This window comes from Trichosurus vulpecula, chromosome 3 (assembly GCF_011100635.1).
Source record: "Trichosurus vulpecula isolate mTriVul1 chromosome 3, mTriVul1.pri, whole genome shotgun sequence".
Classification (NCBI taxonomy): Eukaryota; Metazoa; Chordata; class Mammalia; order Diprotodontia; family Phalangeridae; genus Trichosurus; species Trichosurus vulpecula.
The window spans coordinates 311,610,832-311,633,175 of NC_050575.1; the positions used below are offsets into that span (position 1 = coordinate 311,610,832).

The 22,344-nt window shown below is 40.0% G+C and overlaps 1 pseudogene; it reads right to left on the reverse strand.

The window, feature by feature from the left end:
- Positions 1-20,853: 20,853 nt before the first annotated feature.
- LOC118842530 lies at positions 20,854-21,269 on the reverse strand (annotated as a pseudogene).
- Between the last annotated feature and the right edge of the window lie 1,075 nt (positions 21,270-22,344).

Consider the following 22,344-nt stretch of genomic DNA (forward strand, 5'->3'; position numbering starts at 1 on the left):
CCATTCTAACACTGGCATGACAGCAGACATCAGATAAAAAGCAAAGGACTAAACTGCTGGAAATATACTGTTGGGGAGGAGCTGTGTGTTTTGAAGGAAGGAAAATGCGAAAGTCCATTCAGACATTTTTATGGCAGAGCTGTGCAATTCTGAGGAATCCACTTAACTGGGGGACTTACCCTGTGTGCCTATATTTGTGTTCTGTGCAGTGTGTGTGTTTTTAGGGATAATTTTGTGTAATGGACTGTATTGTACCTGCTCTGTCTTAGGCACTGAGAACACAGAGAGACTGGGTAATGCTCATTTTATGTCACGAAGTCAGTGATAGCTGTGTCCTTGACAACAAAGTCTTTCCTTTCCAAAACTATGCTTTGGGGCATGTCTGTGTCAGAGATGGAAGGACCCTGACAATATCACTATAAAAATCAGATATTCTGCATTCACACCTAACCTTTGTTACTTCTTTACATATTGAATAAAGAATATGTTTTATAGAATTTATGTAACACTTGAAAGTTAACAAAACCCTTTCCTGACAGCAAACATCTGGAGGAGTATAAGTGTTTGTTTTTTGTTACCATTTGTTTGTTTTTTCATTCAGCCCCATAGTTTCATTGGTATTCCAAATTCCATCATATGGAAACTTATTCCACCAATACAGATTGGCACCTCATCCACAACTTACTACACCTTAGAAAATTGCCTACTTTTTTGTTGTGGTTGTTTGTTTCTTTGTTTGGTTGGGGGGCACTAGAGTTTCCTATAATCATGCAACTAGTACATGTCAGAGGCAGGATAGGTCCTCTAAACACTATATGACTCTCTGCCTCTCATGCAAATATTATTGTCCCTAATTTATAGATCAAGAACCTATGGCTCACAGAGAAGTAAATTGGCCCAGGTCACACATTTAGTAAATATTTGAGCTGTGGTTTGAAATATGGTCTCTTGACTTAAAATTCAGTGCTCTTTTCATACCATGATGGCTCTTTAATGATGTCAATGAAAAAAAATATACTATGACTGAAGAACCAAATCTAAGGAATTTGCAGAGCAATGAAGGACATTTAACAAATCCATTAATTATGAACCTACTGTGAGCTCTAATTATGCAATCCTTTAAGCTAAATTCTTCTGCCTTCATTAGTGTCTGTCAGTATAGTATGTCTGAGTTTGCACAATTACTAGGTTATTGATTGTTGATTGAGTGTTTGGGTTTTGTTTAGCACTCCAGGCCTAGACTCAGTCAATATTTTTGCTGGAGGCACCATCATCCTTCCAGACACTGAAGTTTGTAATCTTGGTATCAGCTGTGATCATTCTCTCTCCCTCACATCCTATACACAGTTGCCAGCTTTTGTCCATCCTGCCTCTAAAATATGTCTCACATCTATCTCCTCTCTCACTAACGCAGCCCCTCCTGTAGTTCAATTCTTCATCATGTCACCTATACAATTGCAATAACCTAATTGGTCTTCCTACCTCCAGGCTCTTGTTTCTTCAATCCATCTTTCCCACATGTTGCCAAATAGACATTCCTAAAACCCAGACATGATCATGCCACTCTCATACTCAAAAAGTGTTAATGGCTCCACATGGCCTCTAGAATCAAATACAATCCTCAGTGTGGCATTTGAAGCTTTCTATATTCTACTGCCATCTAACTTTCCTGTCTTTTTTGTTTGTATCACTTCCCTTTGTGCACTCTATTCCAGTCAAACTGGTCTGCTAGCTACTCCCATATACTGTACTCTGTATCCCACATATTTTTGAGTAAATTATCCCCCCAAATCTGGCAACCTATGATTTTTGTTTCACTTTTGTCTTTGTATTGGCAGCCTTAGCATATAGTTCAGTATTTAATAAATGCTTGTTGATTGATTCAATGTATAACTCAATTGCTGACTACTACAGGAGGGCTTCCCTAGAACTCTGACCCCCAACCATATTAGCATTCTCTCCTTGTTTGAGTTACTTAGAATTGTATTGTATTGTGGAATCAAACTAAAAATATCCCTTTCCTTCTTTAGAAATATAAGGAAAGAAATATCTCTCCAGTTTTAAGTCTCTTTTAGACCTACCGAAATGAAAAGAACCTTATCAATTTTTAATCTGGAGTGGGGGAGAGGGGGAATGTCTGGCACAGAAATATTTTTACATACTCTTTTTTTGAAAGCCTAACTAGTTTCTGTCTTAATTGTCCCACCCTCTCTCCAGGGCTCCTGATCAACCTAGGAAGGAAACCTCCCTAAAGTGATTAGGGTCATAATCAAACTGAATGCAAGTAGGTTTTCTTCTTAAATACAATTCAGTTAGTTTATAAAAATATCTCTTGAATTCATCTTTGATCAGGTGAAAAGGAAAATCCTTGGAAGGAGCAATTAATGAGACATTGAATGGCTTTAGGAAAATCATTCTCCAAGGTAGGTCAATATTTTAAGTGACTAATGTTTTGTTTGATGAAGCAAAATGTTAACTGAACACCTGAAGTCTGTGAACTCACCTTAGCTCAGTTTTGTCTGAGACTACTATAAAATGTAACTCAAAAATGATGTGTGTAAGACAGACAGACAGACAGAGACAGAGAGACAGAGACAGAGGCAGAAAGATTTTCAATGGCAAGATGGATTTCTGTCTCTTTTGATTTCTTTACCTCTGTAAGCAGAAATGCATAGAATGAGAAAAAATTAACTAATTAAATTATTTCTACCAAACTTATGTCCCCAAAACAGAGTTCAATGGTTTGGTTTTTCCTTTGACCATTTTATTCTTTGTATTTTCCTGCTTTCTTAATTTTTGTTGCTGTAATCTAACACCTAGTACCAGTGCCTGGCACATAACAATCATGTAGCAAATATTTGCTGAATAGTTACTCAGATATCAAATATTACATGATAATTCCAAGAGATGGTGCAAAACAACAGTACTGTGGTAGGTCCAAAGAGGAAGATCACTATAGACTGGAGTGGGTGGAAAAAATCGTGAAAAGATGGCATTTATGTTGGACATTAAAAATTCTTAGGAATTCAACAGATAAAAGGGAGAACAACCCAATCCAGGAAGAGTTTGAGCAAAGGTACAGAGACAGGAGAATGCAGACTTGGAAGTAGAAGGCTTTCGCTAGAGCACTGAGTGTATAAAGGGGAATATTAGGAGATATAGTACAGTAATATACTTGACAAAAAGAAATACAGTCAGGATTAGTACAGTTCAAATGTTAGGGTGAAGTTTTACCCACACAGACACCCTAATTGGTATAACCACAAAAGGATCAGACACTTCCTTTGAATTTATGGTCCGTCCAATGGATGTGATGAAATTTTAGCTATATTCACAGGATGGTTTATGCCCTTTGATCTCTTTTTGAGATGTGAACCTCTTTGACTGGGTCAAGAAAGAAGGCAAAGTGATTGACTGACGGGGTCAGTCATGCCCATTGGGCCAATGCATAAAATAACAATTAGGTTCAGTCAGCTGGCAAACCACTCTAATAGAGGAAAAGCTTCATTTCAAAGGATTCCAGGTTAAGCCAAGCCACTGAAAGGGAATAGCTGGAGTGGGGGGGGGGGGAAGGAGGTGTTTCTACACACACATACACATACACACATTTCTCCACTGACCATATCATCTGAGAGCCCAGAACAGCAGCCAACAATGGATCTAGCCAAGTTCTAGAAGTTGGGACCAATGTAATATCACACATTAAGCCAGGAGTAATAGTCACTTGAGGAAAAGGAAGATTTAGGGAACTTGACCACCTTGTGCTAAAAAGAAGTGAAGGCTATGGACTTTACATAGGAACTGACTTTTGGAGATCAGCAGAGAAACTACACCTAAGGAAGATTTCAAAAGAATTCTATGAAGGGAGAAAAAGGATTCCAGTAACCAGGAGCTGTGGGTTACCCCCTTTGTCATGTGTTCTCTACCTGTGTGCTTCACTGACTTTGTATGTTAAGTTTGTGTCCTCTCTCCCCATGGGCCCTTTGAGGAAGAGAATGTACCAAACTTTTGAGGGTAATGTTTTTGTACCGCTATTTTTATGCCATTTTAGTAAACATTTACTAAAAGCCAACTGAAGTTTGGCTGGCCAGATAGGAAGTACACCAGCCAGTTGTGAGTGACAGTATTAGAAATCCAGACCCTCAGAGTCACCCCTAGGATCCTGAATAGCAATAGCAGTAACTCACTGTTGACTTGGCCCTCTAATGTGACTAATGTGTTGGGGAAATGCCCTTGAGGGGAGGGGGAGAAAGAGAGATATGATAAGTAAATAGACATTATAGATAGAGAGGAGATAGATAGATAGATTAATTGCTTATGTCAGGCACTGTGTTAAGAACTGGGAGAACAAACACAAGCAAGAGGAAAGAGTCCCTGTCCTTAAAGAGCTTATATTCTATTAAGAGAAGATAGCAAATGAGAAGAGTTGAAAAGGGCAGGGGAAGGGAGGGAAGGCATAGTGTAAAAGCCAGGAGACTCAATAATATATCCAGAAGAGTGAAGGAGTGAGCATATTACACAAATAGGACACATTACTAGTGATATCCTGCAAGAATGCATATGAATGTTGGCAAGAACTATACCAACTGATGCAAAGTGAATTGAGAAGAACCAGAAGATCATTGTACATAGTAAAAGCAATGTTATGATGATAATCATCTGTGAAAGACTTAGCTACTCTGATCAATACAATGATCCATGAAAATTCCAAAGCACTCAGAGTGAAAAAAATGCTATCTACCTATAAAGAAAGAACTGATGAACTCTGAGTGCAAATTGAAGTATAATTTTCTCACTTTATTTTTCTTGCTTTTTAAAATATAGCTAACATGGAATTATGTTTTGTATAATTTCACGTGCAATTGCCTTCTCAGTGAGGGGGCAGGGTAGAAAGGAAGGAGAGAATTTGGAACTCAAAATTTAAAAAGAATGTTAAAAAAATTTTAAAAAGAATCTATGTGTGTGTTAGGATTAGAACTGGAAAGGACTTTGGGAAAAATCTGATCCAACACTATCAATTTTTCAAAGAAGAATTTTGAGCCCCAGAGAAGTGACTTATTCAACATCATGTAGAGATTCAAATGCACATCCCAGGGCTCTTTATCCAAATGCATGTGGTCACCTTCTCTGAAATTAATGATCTTAGTGACTTGGGGCACTGAGAGCTTGCCAGTATGTGTTAGAAGTAGGACTTGAACTCAGGTCTTTCTCATTCAGTGGCCAATTCTCTATCCATGCTGCTACATACATTACCGATATATGTGGAATGTGTGTATTTATTCATAGATATATATGTATGCATACACACATACAAATATGAACATAGATATTACTTGGCAAATGCACCAAAGCAACATCTTTCCAAGCAGATATTCTGAACTTTAAATTTTCATTTTTTCCTTCAAGGTGACTGTCCTTAGAAGCCAGGGACCTAGAAAAAACTCACACTTTGATTTCTTTCAGAGAGAAAGAGGGCTTTAGGTTTTTTGGGTGGAGGGGGCAGTTATTTCATAAAGAGTGGTGAGGATGAGAAAAGATATGTTGAAGACATTTCATCATTTGCATTCACCTTCTCATGGGAGCAGCTTCAGTTAAAAATGACATGCCACCTGAAGCAGCTTGTTGCTCCAGGACAGATGGCCAAATGGTTCTGCCATCAGGGCAGAAAATGTTATGGAGTGGGGCATTCCCCTGTAAAAGACTATATAGACTGCAGGGAAACTTCAGGAACACTTGTTCCAGAGCCTTTTGCTGAACGAAAAGGTCCCCTTTTGATCTGTATCAGATTTTATTTCCAAGTCCAATTTATCAGTGAAGGTAGAGCCCCCAATCAGACCATCAAGTTAATGTTATTTTTTTGTTCCCCCTTGGCAAGCTACAAAAGGCTCTTATGATTTCAGCAGTATATTATGCTCAGTTCAAACCAAATCTGGCATCAGGTTCAACTGACACATGTAGATGACCTCCTGGGGCAGAAAGGTGCCAACAGGAGCTTGACATTCAACATAATAAAAACATTAAGTCACATAAACACCGCCTCCCTAACACAAAGCAACACACACCCAAGGGGGGAGAGGCAAAGGAGGAAGAAGGTAAGATACACTGAATTGTTCTACTCTTCTGCGTAAAAGTTAAGCTTCGAATCAATGAACCTGGGTTTGAATTGCAGCTCTGCTACTTACTTCCTCTATTATATTGACTAAGTTATATTTCAAGAGGCTCAGTTTCCTTCTCTACAAAATAAAAATATTGGAATACATGATCTTTGAGTTCCCTTCAGTCAGAAGTCTGCTGGAGCTGACTTGAACTGGCTCATAAGCACCCCAATTGTTAAATTTTTGGTGTGATCATTTACACCTTGGAAATTGGTAAACACTACAGATATCAGCTTGATTTGTCATTGTGTTGGTTGTCTAGACTTAAGAAAATCATGGAGAAAATGTATATAATGAAAATTAAATATTAAAGTATGTTGCGTGTCCATTTTTTTTCTAGAGAGATGTTTGTTAAACATTTACCAGTTTACCCCTGCTTTCTAAAACCAATGAGAATGGCCTTTTATCTTAATTGGTAACATTGTTTAGATTGTTTTATTTTATTACAATTATAGAATTCTAGAGTTAGGGGGAAAACCCTCAAAATTCATCTATTCCAATGCATGGGTGTTACCATACCATTCCCTTATTCGAAAGAATTTTTTTCAGTGCTTCCCAATTACTTCTGCAGTTGAATACAAACTACTCTTTGGCACTCAAACCCTTCACAATCTGCTTCAAAGCTAGCCTCCCAATCTCAGTATACATCATCCCCCTTTATACTCTCTACAATCCAGCCAAATTTGCCTTCTTCCAGTTCTTCACGCCAGATATTTCAGCCCCCATTTCTGTACTTTTGTACAAGTTCTAATGCAGGCATAGAACGCATTCTCCTCTCACTCTCCTCTCTTAGAATTCCTTTGTTGTTGTTCAGTAATGTCCAACTCTTCAATGCTGTTTGGGGTTTTCTTGACAAAGGTACTGGAGTGGTATGCCATGTCCTTCTCCAGCTCATTTTGCAGATGAGGAAACTGAGACAAACATGGTTAAGTGACTTTCCCAGGGTCACATACTAGTGTCTGAGGCCAGATTTGAACTCAGGAAGAAGAATCTTCCTGACTTCAGGCCTGTCACTAAATCCACTGTGCTACCTAGCCACCCAGGTTGTTATTAGTTTCCTTCAAAGCCTAGTTTAAGAGCTACTTTCTTATATGAGGTCTTTCCTGATCATTCTAGCTTCTAGTATTACCCTGCCCCCAACCCCTGTTGTTTTAAAGTTTTTCAGTATATTCTTAAACATACATGTTGTCTTCCCCATTTGGAATGAAAACTTCTTGAGGACAAACACTGTTTGATTTTTTTTATCTTTGTATTCCCAGATACTAGCACTGTGCCTGGCGCAAAGTAAATGCTTAATAGATGTTTGTACATTAACTGTTTCAATGTACTATTCGATGCATGAATCTAAGAAACTATTTACTCATCCTGTATGAACACTGCTCGTGACAGTGTCCTTGCAACTCCAAACGACTGCAGCTTTATACTTCCTGACTGCAAGAGGGATCTGCCTGACCTGTGAAGCAGGTAAGTGGTACAGTATATAGAGTATTGAAACCATAGTTGGGAAGATCTGAGTTCAAATCTGGCCCCAGATCTAACTGGGCAAGTTACTTTACTTCTGTCTGCCTCGGTTTCTTCATCTATAAAATGGGGATAATAATAACAGTGAGGATATAATGAGATAATATTTGTAAAACATCTTGCAATTATTATTTCTGTTTATTCCTAGATCACTCAAAACCACCAACACTATTATATCAATCTCAAATGCACCAAGGATAGTTCTATTGCATCTTACTATTTGAATATCTGCCTATAAAGATTAACCCAAGTTAAGTCTCTCTGTCAAAACTAATCAGAAGGAGGGTGGAGCCAAGATGGCAGCTGGAAAGCAGGGACTTGCCTGAGCTCCCCGCCAAGTCCCTCCAAAAACCTACAAAAAATGGCTCTGAACGAATTCTAGAACTGCAGAACCCACAAAATAGCAGAGGGAAGCAGGGATCCAGCCCAGGACAGCCTGGATGGTCACTGGGTGAGGTCTATCATGCACAAAGCTGGGAGCGGAGGGGAGTGGAGCCCAGCATGGGCAGCAGCAGGACCAACCAGACCAGGAGCCAGGTGGAACAGGCCCTAGTGCCCTGAATCAGTGAGCTGTTGTTACCAGACTTCTCAACCCACAAACACCAAAGACAACAGAGAAGGTTAGTGGGAAAAGCTGCAGGGAGTGAAAGGAGTTCGCGGTTCTGCCACCACCCCGGGTGCAGCTACAGAACTATAGCTGCAGTTGCTTCCAGCCCCAGGCACACCTGGTGGGAGGAATTAAGAGGCAGATCAGAGCGGGTGTGCAGAGCCTGCTCAGCTCTGAGTCTGGTCTGGGTTGGTGGTTCTTGGGGGAAGAGGAGCGCTGGTGTGGCAGAGCTTGCTGTGTAGAAATAGCTCTGAAAACAACAGCGCATCCCCTCAAGCTTGGGACAAAGTACTCTCTACTCTACAAGTGGTCATACCCCAATGAAAAACTCAAGGGTCAAGTAAGTTGACTGGGAACATGGCCAGGCAGCGAAAATGGACTCAGATTCAGACTCAGACTTTGGAATCTTTCTTTGGTGACAAAGAAGACCAAAACATACAGCCAGAAGAAGTCAACAAAGTCAAAGAGCCTACATTAAAAGCCTCCAACAGAAACATGAACTGGTCTCAGGTCACGGAAGTGTTCAAAAAGGATTTGGAAAATCAAGTTAGAGAAGAAGAGGAAAAATTGGGAAGAGAAATGAGAATGATGCAAGAAAACCATGAAAAACAAGTCAATAATTTGCTAAAGGAGACCCAAAAAACTACTGAAAAAAATACTGAAGAAAACACCTTAAAAAATAGATTAACTCAAATGGAAAAAGACCTCCAAAAAGCCAATGAGTAAAAGAATGCCTTGAAAGGCAGAATTACCCAAGTGGAAAAGGAGGTCCAAAAGACCACTGAAGAAAATGCTACCTTAAAAATTAGATTGGAGCAAGTGGAAGCTAGTGACTTTACAAGAAATCAAGATATTATAAAACAGAACAAAAGGAATGAAAAAGTGGAATACAATGTGAAATATCTCATTGAAAAACCACCAACCTGGAAAATAGATCCTGGAGAGATAATTTGAAAATTATCAGACTACCTGAAAGCCATGATCAAAAAAAGAGCCTAGATATCATCTTTCAAGAAATTACCAAGGAGTACTGCGCTGATATTCTAGAACCAGAGGGTAAAATAGAAATTCAAAGAATCCACCGATCCCCTCCTCAAATAAATCCCAAAAAGAAAACTCCTAGGAATATTGTTGCCAAATTCCAGAGCTCCTAGATCAAGGAGAAAATACTGCAAGCAGCCAGAAAGAAATGATTTGAGTATTGTGGAAACACAATCAGAATAACACATGATTTAGCAGCTTCTACATTAAGGGATTGAAGGGCTTGGAATACGATATTCCAGAGGTCAATGGAGCTAGGATTAAAACCAAGAATCACCTACCCAGCAAAACTGAGTATCATGCTCCAAGGCAAAATATGGATTTTCAATAAAATAGAGGACTTTCAAGCTTTCTCAGTGAAAAGACCAGAGCTGAATAGAAAATTTGACTTTCAAACACAAGAATCAAGAGAAGCATGAAAAGGTAAACAAGAAAAAGAAATTGCAAGGGACTTACTAAAGTTGAACTGTTTTGTTTACATTCCTACGTGGAAAGATGAGGTGTATGGTTCATGAAACCTCAGTATTAGGGTAGCTGAAGGGAATATGAATATATGCATATGTGTGTGTGTGTGTGCGTGTGTGTATATATGTATGTGTGTGTGTATATATATATATATATATATATATATATATATATATATATATAGACAGAGGGCAAGGGTGAGTTGAATATGAAGGGACGATATCTACAAAAAATTAAATCAATTTAAGGGAGGAGAGAGGAATATATTGAGAGAGGGAGAAAGGGAGAGATAGAATGGGGTAAATTATCTCACATAAAAGTAGCAAGAAAAAGCAGTTCTGTAGGAAGGGAAGAGGGGGCAGGTGAGGGGGAATGAGTGAATCTTGCTCTCATAGGATTTGACCTGAGGAGGGAATACCATACACACTCAGTTGGGTATCTTACCCCACAGGAAGGAAGGAGGAAGAAGATAAAAAAGTGGGGATGATAGAAGGGAGGGCAGATGGGGGAGGAGGTAATCAAAAACAAACACTTTCGAAAAGCGACAGCGTCAAGGGAGAAAATTGAATAAAGGGGGATAGGTTAGGAAGGAGCAAAATATAGTTAGTCTCTCACAACATGGGTATTGTGGAAGGGTTTTACATAATGATATGCATGTGGCCTATGTTGAATTGCTTGGCTTCTTAGGGAGGGTGGGTGGGGAGGGAAGAGGGGAGAGAATTTGGAACTCAAAGTTTTAAAAGCAGATGTTCAAAAAAAAGTTGTTTTTGCATGCAACTGGAAAATAAGATATACAGGCAATGGGGCATAGAAATCTATCTTGCCCTACAAGAAAGTAAGGGAAAAGGGGATGGGGGGGGAGCGAGGTGACAGAAGGGAGGGCTGACTGGGGAATTGGGCAATCAGAATATATGCCATCTTGGAGTGGGTGGGAGGGTAGAAATGGGGAGAAAATGCGTAATTCAAAATCTTGTGGAAATCAATGCTGAAAACTAAAAATATTAAATAAAAGAATTGTTTTGAAAAAAAAAGAACTAATCAAAAGGCAAGGAAGGTGAATTATGGGAACTGGAACAAATGAGTCCACAGCCCTGGAAAAAGGCATGGGTCTTTCTTCCTTGCTCTAAATTGAGATTAGGCAGTAGCCACAGGATTTAGATTAGTTTCAGGGACATGCTTATTGCTTTCTTTTAGGCATAGAGTTTGACGCACAATTCCTCACCTGGAAAATGGTCATATTAATAACAGCACTCCTGCCCTTCCTAGGGTAGGAGGAAGTAAAGTGCATGTGCAATATAAGCTCCCTAAAGACGACCCCCCCCCACCTTGCAAATATCTCAGTTTGGCTGAATTTAGAAAATCTGGCCAATATACATCAGTTACAATAATTATAAAGCCATTTGCGAAGGACAAAGTACTTTCATTGGCCCTATAAACTGTGCATTTTAAAAACACTTTGTGCTTACCAAAATAATAAAAAAACCTTTTAGCCAGTCAATTTTTACATGTTTTCATTATAAAGCATTTTAATATAATTAAAAGAACAGCTTGTTATTTTTGGTTATAAGGGTGAAAATAAACCAGCTTTTTCTAATAGTATTTGTTGGCACTCTGCGACTGCATGAAGCAGCTTTGTTTGTTTGTTTGTTTCAAATTAAATGTAGCAGGTCAGCAAGCCTGTAATGTAGTCCTCTAGACGCCAGAAGGAAAATGGAAATGGACATGCTATTAATGGTTGAAAATTAGTTCACTGTGACTGCATGAGAGCTTCTGCTCCCACTTGGAACACTTAAATCCATATTAACATCAGGACAATAAAAAACAATTACAGAAAACATTAGGAAGCATCATATCAAAAATCCATTCATTGATTGTGAAGGACTCATGATTTTCTCAAGTGGCCACAGCCAACTTCTGTTCTACACTAGTGCCCCTAGAAGAGAATCCCTCTCAGGGATGGTGGGTCCAATCAACACACCAATGCAGTTCTACGATGAATCTGATTTGCAGGGCATCATCACTCAGGGCCTACAAGAGTGAGATCTGTGTACCAGTTTTGAAGCAGTTCAACACCTCAGCCCCAGACCCCTGCATGAGACACAAACACGGGTATGCATGCACACACACACGCACACGCTGTGTTGGTAAGCAAAATGGGCTCTTAGCACTCAGTTCAACCAAGTGCCCTTGAAGAGTTTGGCTTTTGTTTCCTTTGATTAATTCAGTGTATTTCATTGAGTCTTGCTAGGTGCTAAGCCCCAGACCCAAGCCCCTATTAGGTGCTAAACCTATGTGGGTGTGAAGCTCCCAGGGTACTAAGGGGAGGTGCTAACTCAAGAGCCAATCATAAGAGCCTAAGTTCTGGTCATTCAGATGACGTTTGATGACATCTGAAACGGTATAAGAAAAGAAGACAGAGCTATTTGCACAGGGCTCTCACTCTTGGTGGCGTGGAGATTCCAGGCAGCTGTAGCTAAGAACCCTCCAGTGCATAAACCCGGATGTTGGGACTTTATTATATTCTGGTAACTATGACTTGGGATTTGAATCAGACAAGGTCTGTCTGTTGATGTTTGTACTTTGTTTGTATTTGCTCTGAAGTTCAGGATGCTGTTTTTTTCTCCTGAACTAAGTGAGTGATATTTGTATGCTGGGTTAAAATAAGCTTGTTAACCCCTTAACATTGCTTTCCTTAATAAAGCAGATTAAAAGAACCTGGGCTTTTGCAGCATGCTGGCAGCCTTCTTGTTGGGCTTGTGTTGGTTTTTCACCCCCACAACAGCTGCTAGCTAGATTGTTGAAACACACACACACACACACACACACACACACACACACATTATTTTTACTCCTAATTATCCCTTCCATGGGATCATTGACTAACCATCAGTGAGCCAACCTGGGAACAGTGGAAAGAACAATAGAATTGGAGTCAGAGAGCCTGTTAAATTCAACCTTTGCCACTTAAGAGTGTTGGCTCTGGAGTCAAAAGACCTATTCAAATTTCAACTCTATAAATCCCTGTGTGGCCTGGGAATTTCACTTAAAGTCTCTGGACCTGAGTTTCCTCATCTGTAAAATGGGAGGTGGGAGGGAGAGTAGATGGCTTCTGCCAACTCAAAAACTATGATCCTGTTCACTCAGCAGGGAGAGAAGAATGGAAAGGTCCAGGAACCCCAGAACATTGTTCGGACAAAAATCCCACTTACTTCTTAATTCCTATGCTCTCTTCAGCCATCTCTCTGCAAAACAACCAAATATTGGCCGGTTTGAAACCCACCAGAACTGTTAGAGAACCCTCGTTCTGTTTAATTATTCTGCTACAACCTGGTATGGAAAGAAGCACCTCAGGGCACCCCACTGCTGTCTTCCTTACTGTGCCATAATTTTTTTTCTCCAAAACTGCCTATGGACAGAGGACAGAATCCAAGGGAACTATGCCCCTTCAAAAATTCCTGGCCAACTCTTAGTGGTGTTTGCCATGCATTTAAAGTAAAAATTATGGCATACATTTACCCAGTCCCTAATGATTATAAAGCACTTTCACAAACATTGTATAATTACATCCTTACAATGAATGAATAAATTAATGCAAATTAATTGGGAGGGAGAGGAGAAGCACTTATTAAATGTTTATTTTGTACCTTGCACTGTGTTAAGCAGTAGGGCTACACTTAAAACAGAAATACATTCTACTCTCAAGAAGTTTACATTCTAACAGAAGACAACACAAACAGATAGGGGAGTGGATTCTGGGAAAGGAAGTTTGAGCGGGGGGGGGGGGGGGGGGGGTGGAAGTCAAAAGAATATTAAATAAAGCATGAGGGAAGCTGATTGGCAGGTTCTTTCTAGAAGCAATGGTAGTATGGATTTGATTCTCATGCCCAAAGTAAGCTTTGAGAGGTAGTTGTGAGTATGGGGGGGGGGGGGAGGGTGGCTGCATAGTAGCAAATCCACTAAACAGGGTGGGTGGAAAAGTTAAGTGTGAAACCTGATCTGATCTTGGCTTGGCTAAATATAGTAGGCAAAGTGAATTTGTACTCATTCAGTCTCCAAAAGTTCAGCCCCTATGAGGCGCAGGTAAATACAATTGCCTCTATTTTACTAATAAGGAGGGATAGTCAGTCGAACGAAATCAGGCTACCCATTCACAAAGGAAACAATCAACTAACTGATAAGTATTTTAAGCACGTACTATGACTTAGTTGTTGCGGTTGCTGCCATTATTCAGTTGTTTTAGCCAATCAGACTCTTCATGACCCCATTTGGGGTTTTATTGTCAAAAGATTCTGGAGTGATTTGCCACATCCTTCTCCAGCTCATTCCACAGGTGAGCCAAACAGTGTGAAGTGACTTGCCCAGGGTCACAACATAACTAGTAAGCCTATGAGGCCGATTTTGAACTCAGGAAGATGAGTTTCCCTGACTTCAGGCCTAGCACTCTATCCACTGGGCCACCTACCTGCCCAGGTACCTATTAATAATAAGCATGTATTAAGCGCTGTGTGTGAAACTAGAGGTAGGAAAATAAAAATGAAACAGATGAAAAATAAATATTTTTGTTGATTTTTTTTTGGAGGGGGGAAGGCAGGGCAATTGAGGTTAAGTGACTTGACCAAGGTCACACAGTTAGTAAGTGTCTGGGGTCAGATTTGAGCTCAGGACCTCCTGACTCCAGGGCCGATGCTCTACTCACTGTGCCACCTAGCTGCCTCTGAAAAATAAATACTACCCAGATTACAGAAAGCACCTGGAAAAGCAGTCCTTTGACTTTTCGGTACAAAAATCTTGGGTGATGAGTTGGTCTTTGAATTGAATAGGGGGCAGGAGATTGTACAGCCCTTTTGTTGATCCTAAGAGTCTCATTGCCTCACAAGTTAATTTTTTAATTATTTTCCAAGTGATGCTACAGAGCAACAAATCTTAGAATACCATAAATTCAGAATTAAAATGTCGAGTAATCCAAAGAACAACAAAAAGACAATTGTTGGGTATAAATATTTTTTCCTTGTCTTTTCTTTTCTTTTATAGGGGCAAATGGTGCTTTTATTTTTTTTTTCCAATTACATGTAAAGATAGTTTTCATCATTCATTTATTATAAGATTTTGAGTTTCAAATTTTTCTCCCTTTCTCCCTCCCAACCCCCCTCTCCAAGATGTCAAGCAGTCTGTTATAGGTGATACATGTGCCATCATGTAAACATATTTCCACAAAAGGGAAAAGCCACCAAAAAAGTGAAAAGAGTATGCTTTGATCTGCATTCAGACTCCTGTCTTTAGTTTTTTCTCTTAGTTCTTTCTCTGAATGTCTATATCATGAGTCTTTTGGAATTGTCTTGGGTGTAAATATTCTGCAGAATAATGCCAACAATGATTTACACATAAGAAATGGAATAACAGACATCATCATGGATAGAAGGGCCCTAGCTTGCTATGGTCCGTGGGGTCAGGAAGAATCAAATACAGCTGAATGACTGAACAACTGTAACACCAAATTTTTCGAAGATGATTATGTTTACAATATTGCTATTATTACATAAACATTCTCCTGGCTCTATTCATTTCACTTTGTTTTATTTTATGTAAATCTTCATAGACTTTTCTGAAGCCATCTTCATCATTTCTTATAGCACAATAGTATTTCATCACATCCATTTATAATACTTGTTCAACCATTCCCCAATTGAGAGTTATTCCCTCAGTTTCTAATTCTTTGCCACCACAAAAGAGCTGCTATAAAATGTATTTGCACGTGTGGGTCTTTTTCCTTTTTCTTTGATCTCTTTGGGGTATAAACCTAGTAGTTCTATTGCTGGTTCAAAGGCTATACACAGTTTTATAGCCCTTTGGGCATAGCACCAAATTGTTCTCCAGAATGGTTGGACTAGTTCACAGCTCCACCAACAATGCATTATTAATGTACTTCTTTTTCAGTTTCTCCATCTGTGATATTGAAAAATATTCTCACACTTTCCTAGTCAACAAAGCAGGGTTGTGTGCTTGCTCCCATGTTTTTAGCATAATGTTTTCGGAGATATTGTCATATACCTTCAATGAAAGTGAAAATGGCATCAAGGTTAACTACCATGCTTTTGGTAAATTATATAAGTTGAAAAGACTGTAAGCCAGGACTCAAGTGGAAGCAGGATTGGTGCATGACTAAGCCTCCAAGGCTGAGATGGGTCAATTCTCTGCTTCTTGTGCTAATTTTTGGCCTGACAATTAACACCAAGACAACACAGGTTCTCCACCAGCCAACACCTCATCATCTATATGTGGAACCATCAATTACAGCAAATGAAGAAATGTTGAATACTGTGGATAAGTTCACTTACCTTAGCAGCATACTTTCAAGGGACATCCACATAGACGATGAGGTTGACATACACATTGCCAGAGCTAGCTCAGTGTTTGAGTGGCTCCAAAGAAAAGTATAGAGGAGTAGTAAGCTGCTGAACGGAACTGAAGGTCTACAGAACTATTGTGCTGACCTCATTGTTTTAAACCTGTGAGACCTGGACAATATGCCATCAGCATACCAGGACACTGAATTGCTTCCATTTGCATTATCTTAGGAAGATCCGGAAGATCCTAAGGGGCCAGACGCTGAGGTGCTTTCTCAAGCTGAAAAGCCAAACATTCAAACTCTGCTGCAGAGAATGCAACTCTGATGGTCTGGCTATGTTGTTCACAGGCCAATTATACTTTTTCCTAAAAGACTATTTTACAGAAAACTCACACAAGGCAAGTGCTCACATGAATACCAAAAGAAGTGATACAAAGACACTCTCAAGGTCTTTCTGAAGAACTCTGGAATCAATTGAGAGACATGGAAGACACTGACACAGGACCATCCAGCAATGAATGCCCACATTAAAGAAGGCACTGCGTTCTTTGAAGAAAGCAGAATTGCAGTAGCTCAGAAGAAAAGCGAGATGTGCTAATTTAGAGGTGTCTCCACTCTAAATGTTCATATGGACTACTTGTGCCTGACCTGTGGTAGAGCCTTCCAAGATTATATTGGTCCGATCAGTCATAGTCAGACACACTGTACCTTGACCCCTACGTAGTGATGTTATTTTGATTCTCTTCAAGCACAAAGGACAACAAGCACGTGCCAAGCAGAACATGATATACAATTAGAAGTTAAAGGCAGAATGGTATTTCAAATTTATATATTCATGTCTAATCATAATGTAGAATATGACTGGATAGGATAGTTGTGAAAGTTTAATGGGGGTGGGGGGAGCTTAGTACAAGTTGTGAGGTGGCAGAGATGGATAGAGGGAGAAAAATAACAAAGCATTCCTGGAATTAAAACCACCCATAATGAAGCTTAGTTAATGAATTGACTCAGCCCCTCATAATCAATCGTGACAGCCCTTCTGGGTGAAATTATGAAACTACTGGTGGAAATCTTAAATGTCAATTTCTGCCATGTAGAGACTCTGAACCAAGAGAACCCCAGTAATGGTTTAAAGGTATATAAAAGGATAAGAACCTGAAGCAAGATGACCTTTGACTGGGGGCCAGGTACCCCCATTTGAGTCAATGCTCTCAGGTATCCAAGTGTAAAACCCTAAGCAAGAAACAAGGAAGAAGCCCAATGTCCCTTTTCTCCGATAGAAGCAAAAATACTTGTACTGAAATAACAAAAAAAGAATTTTTTTGACCTTTTTGAAATTTATTGCTTGCTAGCTCTGGCAATGTGTGTGTCAACCTCATCACTTATGTGAACAAAACTGGAAAGCATGCTGCCAAAATAAGTGAACTTAGCCAGAGGTACTATTAGACCTCTGGGAGGAAAAATAATTTTAGTTCGGAAGATAATGGAAGAGGAAGGTTAGAATTTCACTAGGTGAAGGTATTATCTCCTTGATCAACTATTATAGGAAGAAGAGAAACATTCTTGGTATGGTAATAGCAGTAGAAGTGGAAAAGATGGGGTGGGGCAAAACACAGGATGTTCTGGGAAAGTCCAGCTTCACAAGGATATAGGGTAGGGAAAGGAGCATAATTTAAGATAGAAGAGGGATAGTGACTGGACCTCTGAATTCTCTACATAGTGAACTCTCAGATAAGGGAATTCCCCCTTTTAATGCAGATTGGCACCTTTATAATGGGCAGTTTATAATCTTAAAGGGTTACTAGGATACTGAGGGGTTAGGTGACTTGACCAAGGCTACACAAGGTATATCTTCAGGGAGCAGGGTTTCAACTTAGGTTCCTTGACTCTGAAGGGAGTTCTGTATTCACTATACTGTGCAGAATTAAATACTGCTGACCTCAACCCAACTGCATTCAGGGTGTCCGGATAAAGCTGTCTTCTAAGTCAAAAGGCTATCGTGTAGAAAAGTCAACCAACTAGTATTTTGTAAGAGCCAACTATATACCAAGATTGAAATTGTCCTACTTGAACCCAAAAAACAAAACTAAGAGTAAAGTGTGATAACTGTAGGAAAATATATACATACGTGCACGCGCACACACACACATGTAACATATATGTATATGAGTATACACAAACACACATCCTAACAATCAGAATTGTCTAAAAGTGGATAGAGTGTTTTGCATTGAGGCAGGAAGACTCATCTTCCTGAGTTCAAAGCTGGACTCAGACACTTCCTAGTTGTGTATCCCTGGGCAAATCACTTAATCCTCTTTGTCTCAGTTTCCTCTTCTATAAAATGAACTGGAGAAGGAAATGGCAAACAACCCCATTATCTTTGCCAAGAAAACCCCAAATGGGATCATGAAGAGTCACACCACTGAAATGACTGAACAATAAAGCAACAATAACAAAGAATAGTCTGCCTTAGAAGGTAGTGAGTTGCCCATCAATGGAAGGCTTAAAGCAGAGGCTGAATGCCCACTTGTTGGAATTCTTTTGAAAGAGATTCACACACCATCACTACATCTTTTAGTAGACATCTGAAATTAATTGCAACTCTGAGCTTCAGTGATAAGGATCAATCAATAAAAAAGTATTTATTACATATTCATAAGATGCCTAGAACTGTACTAGGCTCTGGGAACACAAAGAAAAAAATGAAACAATCTGGAGTCTTGAGGAGATCACAGTTTATCAGGATGGGAGACCCTGTGGGTCAGTCCATACCTATGAATACAATTGGCTTGCACTGCATTATTTAAAAAGATCTCTCTCCCTCTCTCTCTCTCTCTCTCTCTCTCTCTCTCTCTCTCTCTCTCTCTATCTCTCTCTCAGCTCACACTGGTATCACATCAGTGCCTTCAAGAATCTAGAGTTACCTAGAGTATGATATTTCCTAGTCTGAAGTATTAGTGCTGATAAAACAGTTGTGTCAGCAAAATCACTACTATGCATTCTCTTCTAATAATATGGGTGGCGAATGAAAGGAAGAGGGGGAAAGAGCATCACCAGTCTCACTTACCCTAAAGATAATCTAATTAGATGACATGTCTTTTCACAATATATGTTGTGATAGACTGTGCTTTGCATAATTACATGATCCTACATGGCATGATGTCACAACAGCTCACATTTCTACAGCGTGTCCCAAAAGGCTTAGTGCAGTTTAAAGCTATTAAAGTTTAAAATTTTACTAAGATTTTGAGGACACCCTAAATAGTGCTTCAAGGCCTAAACTCACTTTACCTCTAAGCAAATTAGCAAGGCAGTCAGAGCTAATGTTATTATTATCCCATTTTGCAGATGAGGACACTTGGACTTAGGAAAGCTAAATGGGTTCCTTAAGGTCCCACAGAGAATTAGTGGCAGAACTGGGATTCCAACCCAGATGTGCTTTTATCAAGTCCCATGCTTTCTGATGAGGCAGCTAGGTAGTGCCATACTGGATAGAGCACTGGGCCTGGAGTCTGGAAAACCTGAATTGAAATATGACCTCAGACACTTACTAGCTGGGTGACTCTGGGCAAGTCATTTGACCCCATTTGCTTCAGTTTCCTCATCTGTAAAATGAGGTAGACATGGAAATGGCAAACCACTCCAGTATCTTTGCCAAAAAAAACATGGTCCATGGAGTCATGAAGTCAGACATGACTAAAAACAACAAAAATGCTTCCTAATGGCATGTCAATAGCAAAATCACTGGCAAAGGAGTTCAAAGGAAAAGATTAAAATCTGAGCTTCTTTACTTATTAGCCATGTAATTCAGGGTGATTGCAAACTCTTTGATTTCCATTTTCTTGAACACAACATGAGAATGATAATTATTCTACATAGACCATGGGCTGTGGGAGATGAAAAGGTATAATGGATAGAAAGAAGTGTTTTGTAAATCTTGAAAATGTTACAGACCACAGTATAATGGCTTTAGAGCTAGAAGAAACCTCAGATGTCATCTTCTAGAACAGGGGCAGGGAACCTGCGCCCTCAAGTTTATAAGTTCCCCACCCCTATTCTAGTCCAACTGCCTGCTTTAAGAGTTGAGGAACCTAAGGTATAGAGAAGTTAAGTTGCTTTGCTCAAGGTCAGATAAGGAGCAACTGGCAGAGCCTGGGTTTGAACCCATAGTGTGTCCAACTCTAAATCTAGGTCTCTTTCTACTCAGTTGAGGCATCTTGCTCCTCTATGTTCTGCCTCACTTGCTCTGAACATATGGCAGCCATGATTGAGTGAGAGCCTGTGATCCTGCTTGTAGGAAGAGTAAGGTGGAGTAGGGGAAAAAGAACAGCATATATACAGGAAGCACACCCAAGTAGAGAGGCACCCTGGGGAAAAGGATATGAGCAGCGGTGTGCTGGAACTAGCTCTAACTCCTTGCAAGAACCCATTGGTAAATTTTCTTTTCTTTTTTGTTAATAGAATCTTTTATTCATATTCCAATATAAGTTTCCAGGGAAAAAGCAACAAAATTTTTTTCAAAAAAAAATCAAATTTTCCTAACTACACACAGGAAGAGGTTCAAAAAGAAAGGGGTGCCTGTCCATCCAACCTGGGCACCCCCCCAGGTGTAGTTTTGGCAGCAACAAGTGGGTAGGGGAATGACCCAAACAAAATACAATGATGAGGGAAATGGTACAGAAGCCTTGGGGAAGAAGGGGACGCAGGGTGGGTCACTATCCAGAGCCTTGAAGGTGGGAAGCCATTTCATAACGCTTCTTGTCGATCATTCCCCCATGGATACCTTCCTTCCCCACCAGCATGACTAGGGTCTTGGCAGTCACAGTAACAGTGTGGTTGAAGGTGGGAGCTCTCCATCTAAAGGTCAAGAGTGGTGTACTGTCCATCTAGCAGACCCAAATCGTTGACCATTGAACATTTCTGGCCCCCAAGTGTCAGCCCATTTATGAAGAAAGTTGAACAATCTTTGCCAACCAATACAGCTACTTCAGCTGGCATGATCTTGGCTAAGGTTTTCCCAGGTACGGAGACCCTGACAAAGGGTGAGTCCTTATAGCTGACTATGGGCATGTCCTAACAAACCGGTCCAGTCTGCCATGAGGTTGTTGATGTAGGAGTTCCAATCGGTCATAGTGCTGGCAGTTGGGTTCTGCTGCTACTTCAGGCAGGGGGTGGGTAAATTTTCATTGTGAACATTTGTAACTCAGAAATGGCTAAAACTCTGGACTTTAGTGGAGTTTTTTGATAGGCTAAACTTAATAAATTAAATTTAGATTAAGCTTAAAAGTTCTTTAAAGTACATTTTTTTGTAGAGCCCAATTGTTAAACTTTTGCCACCATACCCCTCTATTGCCCTATAAACATGGTTCGAGTTTATCAATAGAGTAATAGAAGGCTCAGGGAATGAAGTCATCACCAGAATGGAGGCCTAGAGACTAGAGACTAAATTATTAATGTAACTAATGATGATAATAATAATAATAGTAGGCATATGTATAGCACTTTAAGATTTGCAAAGTGTTTAATATCCGTTATCTCACTTGAGGATCACAACACCTGTGGACCAAGGACACAGGACAGGATGAACATCATCTAACAGGGTGGCTAAGAGGGTGATAAAATGGTGATTGTCATAGAGTCAGCCTATGCTCCAACCAGTTATATTGGTAATTGTGAGGCTGTAAACTCTAGGACACGAGTTGGGCACAGAGGCAAACAGTGAGTGATTGGCAGGAGGGTGGGGGTGAACTAGAAGCAGAAGGGGAGCCCAGAGCAGAGTGATTAGGAATTGTAGCAATAAGAAGGAACAAAATTAGAGCAGAGACAAATGAGGAAGAGTAGCACATATGGGGGGAATGCACTCAGGCCACCTCCAAGCACCTGACCTAGCTGCAGGATACCATGACTGACTTACATCTCCTTCAGCTAGCAGGAGGAGAGGGGGTGCAACTTTGAGCACCTGAACTGTATTTCTGTGACCCATTGTGTTTTGGCTTGCTTGTCAAAAAGCTGGAGTGACTTCCTGGCCTGGACAGGATTTCCAGGCCCTAGCCCAAACGAAGTGCTTTGATGTATTTTTTATTCACATCTGATATTATGATTAAAGGATAAGAATCAGTCTTTACCTTAATAACTCATCTCAATTGAATCATAGCTGGAACATCATAACAGAGGTAGTATTTTTCTAGAGGAGGTGGGGCTACAGC